This window comes from Myiozetetes cayanensis, unplaced genomic scaffold (assembly GCF_022539395.1).
Source record: "Myiozetetes cayanensis isolate MyiCay16 unplaced genomic scaffold, myiCay2020 scf6-25, whole genome shotgun sequence".
Taxonomy (NCBI): domain Eukaryota; kingdom Metazoa; phylum Chordata; class Aves; order Passeriformes; family Tyrannidae; genus Myiozetetes; species Myiozetetes cayanensis.
In genome coordinates, this window is record NW_026087853.1 from 39,102,002 (window position 1) to 39,114,454 (window position 12,453).

The window sequence follows — 12,453 nt, forward strand, 5'->3', positions numbered from 1 at the left end:
AACGCAGATGCTGGAAAGCAATTAACTAGTTGGTGGAAGTAATTTGCTTCACTACTTCAGATTATTGCTGGAGAATGAACTGTGACAAGTTTATAATTCTAAATCTGTGGTCAGTTTGTAACATCTATAAAATTTTGTTTTCACTTGAGAATAAAATTGTTATACACAATAAGTTCAGACTTGCGGGATGGAGTTCGTTGTGCATGAGCATTTCTTAAATTAATGATTGTTGCTTATGACTATTATTCAATTATTCAGCAAAGATAGAAAAATCTTGTTGGGCTGGCTTGACCATTTTTTTAAACTCTAGGTCAGTAGAGATTATGTAGAGGCTGGCACTAATGAACTTCACGTAGTAGATTTAGAATTGATGGATTTGTTTGCTTACTTATTTCTTTTGTTTATATACAAGAGAGAAAAATGTTTTATAAACTTTACAAAAGTATAGTTACAATGCATCTACCTGCTCAAAATGTGCTTCTTTAGGGCTGCTAATTTGTTATGAGCTACTCTTTATTACACTGATTCATATTAGCTGATGTTTGTATGTTTCTGAATGTCACTGATAGCAAATTTGTATGTTTGGTTCTGAAACAGCACAGTGATTTAAGAAATTATGTTGTGTACTTTTTTTAATCTCAGTCCTTCTCATGGAAGATAATAACTGACCTGCGGATGCTAAATCTATTCCATTGTGAATTGAAACAGGTTCATATCCATGCTGATTGGTTTGGCATATATTGGTCAATGAGAATTTTGGCAGTAAGCGTGAATGTATATCCTTTATTTCTGTGCTTTTAAAATTGAATGTGGGAGAGTAAGTGTAAGGACCATTGGAATAATGGGCTTTTCTCACCTTTTGCTGAACTGTCTAGAGCTTACTGATGCTTGTTTTCATTCTCAAGAAAACACATTGTAGGAATATGCTCTCAAGATAAGATGCATACACAGTTATATATCTCATATGAAAGGATAAAATCCGTTGAAGAGTCTGGAGAAACCTCCAGAAGATGAGGATGTGAGCAAGGTAATGGTTGGCTTGATATGAAGGTGGTTATCTACCGATGTGATTACTGGAGGTGTTGTTATTGTTCTCTTCTTGGGCTGCCCCTTAAGGATTCATTTAACAGACATACCTTATTTTGTTATGACTTCATGCTGGATGGACATTGGTTCCAGAACATTCTGTTCCTTTCTAATAAGATGCATCTTAATACAGATGCTCTGCTATACTACCTCTGTAGTATAACAGTTTGGATTTTCTGTGTTACTGCTACTGTTACTGCTGTTACTCCCTCTTCAAAGTTTTGATTAAGGGGTTTCCTTAAGGTTGATACACAATGGTTGAAAAAAATGAAATAATGCCATTCTTTACTGATTTGAGTCTGATGTGCTTTGCTGGCATACAAATCTACAAAGTAGATTTTAACTTCTCTTCTGTAGCAAGTAGCTTACTACTATTGTCTGTAGATGACAATTTGATGCTGAAAGTAAACTTTAAGCCTCTGCAAAATATTTCTGTCCTGGTTGCTGTCTGAGAAAGAGGGGTGACCCCTCCTGACAGTAGGCATATGGAGTCCGTAAGAACTAGGTAGGGCTAATTCCAAGTGATACAATTTTTTTCTGCCAATATTGCCACTCTTTTGCCTAGGTCTCTTTTATCCAGCTTTGCTTTGTTTTAAAAGTTATCTTGCAGTGCAGACATACAATGCAATAGTTTTGGCTGATTGAAAGGGACTTGTAAATGACTTTTCTAAGCGTGCTGCTAGAACAAGGCACAACAATTTCCATTAATCTCTTCATTTATGCAATATTTTCTCCAGCAAGTTCTCTACCACTGGTGCCAACTTCATTTCTTATTTTCCAACTGATTCCCTCCCTGTCTCTGCTTATCTGCAGTGGTCTTCTACTCTGTTCACGTAGATCTCAAAAAACCCCTACATAAGCACAAAAAATGAAAACAGAAAATGAAATGCAAAGAAGTTATCACATATGATTTTTTCATCAAATTTTGTCTTCTGTATATCTCATTTTTGAATTTTAAGTTCACAGAGGCAAAAAAAAAAAAAAGTAAATTTCATTTTTGTTCAGACTTCTTAGTCCTGAAACAGTAGACAAAAGGGTTTCTAGGAGTAAAACTTCTAAAACCAGTAGGTCATTTAGGCCTAACACAAACATGATAAAAAATACAAAGCTCATTAAGTTCCTAAAAGTAGAACTGCATGGAAGAGTGCTCTGAATGCCAGAGTAGAAATACATCAGATTATAATTTGTTTTTCCCTTGGTTTTCTCCTGTTGGTTTAACAGCTGATCTGAGTTGCTACTTATCTGTGACAAATTGGCATTAATTAGAGTCTGTGGAAACTGGACAGACTCTTCAATGTGCAGACTGCATCTCAGAACAAATATATGAAAATTTGTCTCAAGACATTTTTAATCTTAATACAAAATTACCTTGATATTCTGTTATACTATTTAATGTTTTTGCATCTTGAGGTTTTCAGATAACCACTAGTGGGTGGTATGTAACATGAATGATAGAACTTAAAGTATGTCCATCTGGAAGGTGTAGGAACAGCTGTTCATGCATAAGGCAATATGCTGATATGTCAATTAATCATTTTGATGTCACAGGATGTACAAAGTGATCACTGTTTACTGAATAGTCGTATGGCTAGCAAATGATTTGTGAAATCATTGTCCATTTTAACTGAGGTGTTTTTATTAAAGAACAGTAGCTATGACTAACAACGTTTCCTTATTTTAGTTTGAAGTCTCTCTCTTGTTTATTATGGCACACACTCAATGACTGAATAATAAAGTGTGTGAACTACATTTTACTACTGGACACAGGTTCAAAAGGTAGTTGGATCCCATCCAAATCACTTAAATTAAGAAAAGAACATGTTATTGGACAAAAATGCTCATATGGAGTTCAGTGAAAAGTATCTGATCTGGAGTCTTCAAATTTTGTCTGGGTAAGATTTAGCTTTCGAAGTAGTGTGCATGGGAAACAGTGCCCATGTTTTCTCATTATTAGTATTTGAGGAATTTTATGTTGCTGCTCTCAGAATTCCTGACATATGTCAAGATTTTCTTTGTTTATGACAATATAACAACAGTATGCTGCATAAGCAGGCAAGACTGTTTCAAGCTCCAAAATGCTATTTCCTTCTGTATACAGTATTGTTGGTGCTCTGGAATGGGTGCATGTGTGCATCATCAGATTATCATGTCAATGCTGAAGTTAAGTATCTCTAGCATGCTTGCAATTGGAGAAAATGTTTTTCCAGGAATCACAAGAGGAAATTCCCTAGATGAGTGATCCTTATTTCCAGCAGTAGCATCGTTTAGCTACTTATCTGCAATGAAGAAAAACAAGCCTTTTTATCAAAGCTTGGAATCCACGTTTGCCTGAGCATGAAGTTAGGTAAAGCACTTAATACTGGCAATTTCTTCGTAAATAAGACAAACAGAGTTCACAGGGTAGTTCAAATTATTTGCCATTATCTGGGAAAAAATGGTGATTTTTTTGACTGATGACAAAGTGTTAGTTTCACGCTGTAACCTTTTTCAACAGTATCTAGTAAGGTTGCTTTTCTGACCTATCCAGGCTGTGTTCAAGAAAAGGTTAATTTTGAACACCAGGAAAAATATCTAAAAAAAAAAAAAAAAAAAGGCTTTGCAATGTTCTTCATGTATGTGTTGTCTTCCTTTATCTTTTTGTGATATGTATGTTTTTTAAGACTGCAGTAGCTAGAACAGACTTTTGGAAGTTTTGGTATCAGAACCCCCTGAGACACATGTGCATATACACTGTGTTTCATCATTACAGAGTTTCAATTAAATCCTAACCAAAGCTTCTAAAAATACTGATAAATATACTGTGCTCAGGTGTAATAATGGCTTAATCTTGACTTGGTTTTGAATAAAGTTGTTCAAATTTTGTCTCTTTTAAGAGTCTGATAAGTCTTCTAGTTTGCACCAGAAAATGTCACATTAGATATGAGTGGAGTGCAGTGCTGTGACTGGTCAAAGACAGGAATGCTCAGTGTAATTCCAGCATGTCCAGAGATTTTCACTAGTTTTCTCATTGGCAAGTACAAAAAAATAACATAGACTTCTCTGAAATCCTCATCTGAAGTATTTTGAACAAGCATTGTTCTGAGTATGTTTTCTAGTTAGTCATTCCTTCCATCAGTACTGAAGAAGGACTGATTTCCTACCTCATTCATTTATTGTTTGGGATAAAATGACAATTGAATGAACAGGTCGAGAAAGAGAAAAGTTAATTGCCTCTATCTAACAGATTTACCTTTGTAACATGCTGTTCCCTGAGGTATTCCATTTTTTTCCAACTTTCCTCCTTGCTCTGTATTCCTGTATAGCTTACCAAGTGCATAATGATAAAGAAATAGGAGAATGTTTCCTTTACACTGTGCATAAATGGCTGAAGTGTACTTATGAACTGAAGGGTTGCGATTTCTGACTTTAGGTGCAGGAGTGCATGCCCAGCCCCAGTGCAATGCACATTACAGCAACACATCAGGAAAAAAATAAGACACTTTAGGGGTGTGTAGTTGTCTTACATATTTATTCTACTCTTTGGTTTGTGATGTCATGCGTGTTTTAGTTATCAACCACTGCACTCTAGGACTGTATTAGCTCTTTTTGAGGGTTTAAGGCAAGAAAAACAGATCGCTCCTCTGTCAGTTATTTCCTTCACAGTCATGTTTAAGAGATGGAATAACTAGCAGTGCTTTTAGCCATAGTTCCCAAATTCATAGTGACATTTTTCAGTTTTAGCCATCACTGACTTAAGATTATTTATCCATGTTCTAGAATGGGTATGTATATCATTCTATCTGTGTTATTTTTAGACTGTATTTTGAGAGAATGTTGTTAGAGCAGACTGAGTGCTTTTATGGGAGAACTTGAGTCACTCAATTTAGGATTTAATCCCTTATTACAGGTATTTACAAACAACAGTGACTACCCTGAATGTGCAGATAGCAGTGTAAATGGTGAATCTTTGTTCCCATTTAGCCCCAGTCCTTTTGGTTCCAAGATCCCTATAGCTTTATAATTTGATCTTACCAGAACTGGAGCCTGCTAAATTATTTTCTTGAAAGCAATGTTAGTTTTCCTTCTCCATTAAATTAAAAATTATGTTGTCATGAGGTCCTAGGGAGACCTGAACTTCAAGTCTCATGATATTGAACTAGATAGAAAGTTTGGCTCAGAGAAATTGCAGTGATTCTAGCATCACTGCAAAATCTTGTCTCCATTAGTACCAGCCATCCACTTGCTGTAGCTATTACTGCAATTACATTGCTGAGAGAAGTTACAGAAGTCCTTCTCTGGCTCAGCAGAATTAAACTATGCAAATTAGTGAAACTCAGAGAGTTTCACTCAGAGAGTCTCACTTTGAGAATTTAATTACTTGAAGGTCAAAATTAATTTAATCTTTACTCAAGTTTAGGGAAGATGTACTAAATGTAACTCAGCTAGCAATTTGCTTTGTTGTACTATAAAAATCTCACATCCAGCACTGTTCCATATATTCTTGTGGTTAGAGAAGAAATTCCAGAAATTTGTTTTCCATATGTTATATCAATAGCTTGTGCATACATGAAGCTAGAATTGCAGTCTCTTGGTGAAGACTGCACTTAGACAATATGGTATCTGAGATGGTAGTTGAAATCTAGCAGTATGTTTAATGAGACCCTTGGATTTTTGCATGTATTTTTAAGATGTCTACAATAGAAATTGAATGTTAAGCAGTCTCAAGTGAAGAAAGGGGATTCAGGAACAAGAGGGAGACAGAGGCATCAATCCCTTAACCATACTTACCTTTAGGCATAAAGTGCATAGCACTCTGGTGACTGAGAGTAATTATGGATGAAGAAAGCTGTTAATTTTTAGTGAATAAAATGTCTAAAATAAATTTTGATTTATGACGTGAAGTATGTATAACCTCTATGTATGCTGAACTGTCCCTGTAGGTATGGTTGTAACTATCTATTGCAGCTTGCTAATTTCTTCACTGGAGTTGTAACAGTCTGTCTCATATTCAGATTGATTCATCATTTTTCCAGTATTATTTATTTGACTGCATTATCATTTATGCCTACTATGGTTCTCTCCTTATTTCTTTATTTCTTTATTTTCTCTCTTTATTGCTTTATTTTCAGTTGACCTTATTCTCTAGAAGTTGACCCTGATAAGGCTGTAATGGCTGGGAAATGTGCATAATTTGAGCATATATTCTGAATAACTCTAATTGTCCTAAGTGTTATGAATAAAACTGTCATCAAGGGGTGATCTCTGTTTGCAATTACCCTGACATCATTTAGATTTAGTTAGTGGCAGAACTAACTATCAGCTTCCAACCTGCTAGTGTGTAATACAAGCCTTAAAATCAGTGAAACATAAACTCATGTTTGAGTTCATACTGTGTCATCATTTATTGAGTGTGCTAGTTTATTTTTTCAAGGTAGCATTCATGTATTATGAATGAGAATGTGAAATCTAGACCTAATTGCATGTGCCAGGTAAAAGCACAAAGCATTTAAACTACTATTGCATGCTTGGATCCTGATTTTGTAGAAATGAAACATGTCAAAGACAAAGAGGAGGAAGAATTCTGAATCCTGAAGATTAATGATAGTGCACTCTCTTGCAGCTAAAAAGTCCTTGTAGTTGGTTTTGATCCTTATTTTTTAAAGACTTTAAGTGGTTCAACTAATTTAGTTTGAAAGGCAACTTATGTTTAGGTTTCAGCTTCTAAGAGGAGTTAGCTGATTTTTGTGTTATTACATTTTGCCTTGTTAATTAAAGGCACAGATATGCATTCCCATTTGAGCACATATTAAACCCCTGTTGGAGAATGATTCCCTACAGCATCACAGCTCAGAGAAGCAGGTGTGTGACTAATGTTCAGTGAGGATGAAAACATTTCGTGACACATGCTCAGACAAAAAGGAAACATAATCATTATTGCTAAGTAATTATAAATTAATTCAGTTTTGCTTTAATAGTGCTTTAATCCATAAGTGCTAGAGGGTGGTAAAACTGTAGGAAAACCCCTGATCATCATGTTTGTCCATTTCTCAGTAGTCTGCTGCCTGTACTCGAGTCAATTATTCAGTCAGACATAGTTCAGATAGTTTTTATACACAAGGTAGGGTAGCAGCAGAAATTTAACCATAGTAAAATGAAAGTTGTCATAGCCTGATTACACTTTCATTCAGTGTAACCCTACATTAAAGACACCTACACAACACTGAAGTCCTAATTGTAGATGCACATGAAAAAAAAAATTACTGTTGAATGCATTTAAGATCTTGATAGTTGTTCTTTTGAGAATATGTCTTGAAGACAAAGATTAATGTAAGGTATTTTTTCTTTTTATACCCTAATGGCTATCAAGCCTAATAAAAGCTGTTTGGACCATTCAAATAAGGCTACCTAGTAGTGCTTACATGCTAATTAAAGAAACTTATCATCTGGAATGGGGAACTTTATTGAAGGCAGTTCACAATTTTAGCCTTTTCTGCTGACAAGCTATTATATTCTAGAAATGATAGGTTAATTAACTTACCATAGCCATGGGGGAGGTACTGTTTGCTTTGTTTGTCCTTGAAAGAAAAACAGCATCTTAGCAGATAAACTTAACAATATGTCCTGTGAAAAGATCCTAAGTCAATGTGCTCTTTGAAAAATGGAAAGTTTCTCAAGTCTGTTTAGTCGTGACAACTATCTCTGTAAAAACTAAATTGTAAGGGAGAACTTGAGGATATTTTATGAATGTTTTATTTTGAAATGAGTAGAATCTTTATACTTCATTCTCCTGTGACTCTTCCAAGGATAAGGTGTGATAGACAAAATCATTTTTTTTTTTTGTTTGCTACCTGTCATTTTTGACCTTGTTGGTGGATCCCTTTTAAGATAAATCTTTTCAGCATCCTCCATTATCCCTGTTTCTAAGTGTTTGGATGCTCACTATTTGAATAATGTTGAGATTATTCTAAGAATAATCAATTATCAGAAAAACAATTTGCTGCTGAACAGAAAATCCTATAGAAGGGATATTTTTGGGGTTGTTTTTTTTTTCCCCCCTAGACAAAGTCTATTTTCCACTTTGCCACAGAAGGGTTCAATTTCTGTCACACCCTTTATTTTTCCCCAAGTTTTAAAATACTTATTTAATTTTTATTTAAGCCATACAGCTCTCCTTCAAAGCACTGCAATATTACTTTCCTGACAAGGACAAAATTCTTCTTAAAAGATACTCCTCTCCATAGCATGAGGAGCCCACTGAGGTAACATAATTTGAACAGGATAATGCTCTCTGCACTATTAAACACAGAGGGTTTAATTCCTGATCATAACCTCAGTCCAGAAGCAATGAAGGTGCTAATCAATTTTCCATCTTTATTCTCATCCACTCAAATGGTATTGCAGTGAACGTATTCCAGAAGTTTCACAGAGACTTTGTTGCAGTTTCTGATCATTGTATTCATCATTCAGATTAATCTGACATAGAACAGGATTAGCAAAATCTCCATTCAAGGTTAATTCAGACAGCTACTGTGAGTACTGGTATATTCAGTCATCTTTGACAGGATCAACAAAGTCATACCTGCTTGAATTTAAAATGGAAATGTGTTCTGTGAGACTTTTATCTCTCACCTGTCTCTGAAACCAGTGGAAAACTCAGGGACAAGGAATATTTACCCTTGGTGAAGGAGAATTAGTTTAGGGAAGATTTGAACAAACTGGGAGTATGGAAATCCATGTTCACACCTGACTCAGCAAGTGCTGATAGAATTGGCTGATGTCATTGTGAGGTTACTTTTAATTGGTTTTGAACTGTCACTGTGTTTGGGGGAGATTCATAAGAGCTAGAATAAATCAAATGTCATCCTTATTTTCAAGAAAGGCAAGAACGAGGATTTTGGGAGCTACAAACTGCCCAGCCTTGCATCTGTCTCTGGGAAGTCATGGAGCTGCTTATCAGGGAAACAATTTCTAAACATAGTCTTGCTCAACCAACCAGACAGCCTGGAAGGTTGACTGGCTCAGCAGATGAGAGGAAAGCTGTGAACTTTGTTTGTCTTCATCTTAGTAAGGCTTTTGACAGATTCTGAAATGCATCCTTGAGACAAACTTACGAAGTAAGCCATGACTAGAGAAGTAGACAGTGGAGTGGAGTGAAAAGGAGCTGATATGCTGAAATCAAAGGTTTTTTATCAGCAGCATGAAGTCTGGCTGGAGTCCGGTCACTGGTGATGTATCCAAGAGCCTAGGACAGTTCAGCATCTTCATTGATGACTTGGCTGATGGGGACAGAGTGCCCCTCAATTTTACAAGTGACACAAAATTGAAAGGAGGGACTGACAAGCCCTGCTATTCAAAAGGACCTCGACAGCCCAGAGAAATGGGCTGACAGGAATTTGATGGAGTTTAACAGAGAGGGGTGCCAAGTCCTGCACCTGGTGAGGAACAACCCCATGCACTGGCCATGAATAAAATTAAGGTATTGAAAAATCTGCTATTCTGAATGAGCTGGGATTTTTCATCCTGGAGAAGACTTGTGGGGAAGGAATCTTATCAGATATTTAAATGTAAAAAGAGTATCCTCCTTAACGAAGAGACACACAATGAGGTCTGCCTGTGCAGGTATAAGAAAGACCTTAACAATCTAGAAGATCTTTCAAAAATAGGCTGGAAAAGTTGCTGAATCATTGTAGGACAGTTGTTGAGAACAATGTTAGCGGTGGCTTCTTCCTACTCTGTAAACATAGCAGCACCTTGTAAGCCCTTGTGTTTCAAAAAAAGTCACTTAGGAGATCTATCTTGCTTTTAAAGTTCCTTTTGGTAGCAGCCAGCCTAGAAGAAATTGTTGTTGATGAAGATTTGCATAATACAGTCCCCAGTATAGTCCTGAAAAATAGTCAGGTAGTAAAAACTGTAGTCTGTATCCATGGTCATGGAAATGCATCTGCTAACCAAAAAAATTGTATATAGCCAGATTGGTTTTATAATTTGTGTAGCTTGATCACACATTAACTGTAGATAGTTCCACATTAGATTGCTTCTGAGTTTAGCTGAATGATGCAGCTGATGAGCTTGCTTTGGTTGTGCACTGTTTTTAATGCTTACTGTTACTCCTGACCACAAGGGTATTGCCCTAAATTTCCTTGTGTACTGAACATAATGTATCTGAGAGAAGAGATTTAAGCAGTTCTGACATTCTTTGTTGCATATTTTTTTTGCTTCCCTGAGCTAGAAATCCTAAATTCTTGAATCATTATCTAAAGCTAGAGTGCCTACATAGACTCATGGAGTTGCTGCTTTCCTTCCACTTCACAAATTTTTCATCTTCAATGGTATTAACATATGCACTCATCTCTCTTTTTTAGCCAGAGTAAATGTTCCAGCACTAACTATCTTCTTCCTGGATGTTTTCAGTTAAAACATGAACAGATCATGTAAAACGAAATAGAGGGCTCTTTAGCATGCATTTTAGTGTTTAAGAAATTTTCATTTAAACATGCCACATGGGATTTAATTTGAAAAACTTCAAATATACTTGTTTTTTTTCCTCTAATAGGAGTCAGAGTAATTGCTATTTTCAATGGATAACTAGAGGATCAACCTATTAATAAATGGTGATAATGGCATTTGTGAGGTTACTGAGGGGAAAAGGAAGTGTTTTCTGTGATACCCATGTTTGTTCATAGCACTCATTGAGTATGGGCTCTTTAAAGTTTTTTTTATCATTGTAAGAACACCTAGAAGCTTGCCTTCAGGGTTTGGGGAACTATATACACATACAGCAAAAATAGATCAATGCCTTGAAAGGATTTTAGCTGATTCAAAGAAATCTCAATTAAACTTCATTGGTAAGTATAAATTCAGAGTTTCAGAATAGTGATAATTTTGTGGGACAGTTACAATGACCAAAAGCTCATTTACTATATTACATTGAAAAGCCTTAGTTCTTTTTACCTGTACTGTAGACTAGTATGTATGCAAGAAGTTGAAAATGTACATACTTAGATAAGATCCTAAAGGACTTTCAGTTATTTTTTTTGCTGCAAGAGAAGAATAGAACTCATTAGGCAGAAAGTAAAAATGAACACTGCACTACTAATTTAGTTATGAAAGAAACAAAATAAGAAATGTAGAATAATTATTAGGAGCGCTGATAGTGAACCCTCTTTTTAAATTGCCTAGCATTTTCCACTGTTAGATTTTTGTAGTATGTTGGGTTTTTTTCCTCAAAACTTTAATACCTTACTGTTTTCACCAACCTTTAAAGTTTGCCAGGGTCAAAGACCTGCCGCAGGAGACAAGCCTTTTGTAAATATTTCTAAATTCTCATTGAATTATAACATTTTACAAGTTACCACTTCCCTGACTTCATTTGCATTTCAGAATGAGATTTTTGTAGGCTGTCAAAATGACTGAATATAAAGGCTACAAGTCCATGCTGTTGCTATGATAAAACAGTGTGTGTTTGAAACATTCAGGTCCTGTAGGAACACCAACAGCAGACAGGAATGTTGCTGAAAGCAAAATGTCATTGATTGATGATTGATCACCTGACCCAACAATATATGAATTTTAAAGGTAAAGGAGGAGGGAAAAAATCTCTATGTACTTCCTTCTGTTCTACCAGTCACACTGTGTGCCACATTATGCCATCTCCCACTCTATTATGAAAACATTTGTTCAAAAGCAAACGTTATTCTGATTCTGAAATCATGTTCTTAGACATGGATACCTTAATGAATTTTTCTTTTCCTTTGAATCTCTGTATTTTCATACAGTTGATAATTACATGTTCACATTATTTCTTTCTAAGAGTTGTACATCATGCAATACATGAGATTTTTACATACACGAAAAGATTACAGCCCGATTTGGAGCTTTTTCTGTAAGGTTTTATTTTTTTGTACCGCATTCAATGTAAAGTAAAGAAGGAGTAATAACGCTAATGAAATGTGACTCCTTGCTTAAAATTTCCATTATGAAGAAATAGGCAACATGAGGGAAAACAAGTGTAATATGTTTTTCTAGGAAAAATAACCTCTGTTCATCCGGAAAGCTTACTCCTATCCTAAAGGAAAATAGCCTTGGGATGTGGTGACCTGAGCTGGCAGAGATATCATTCTGTATTACTTATTTGCTGCTTTTTCAGTTTTGGAACGGTGCAGAACATTTTCACAAAGTAGTCTGAAAATGTAGGAAGAGATAGGTGGGCTGAGGGAAACCTGCTGATTTTATAGTAAAGGTTGGATGGAACAAAAGGAAGTACTGGAAAGATCGAAGAAACAGCAGTCAGTAAGCATTTAAAGAAAACGAGATGTGATAATAGAGTTATTATAAAGTTTTACTAGTTAGATAAAATAGATATCAGGATCTTAAATGTAGTGAGTATAC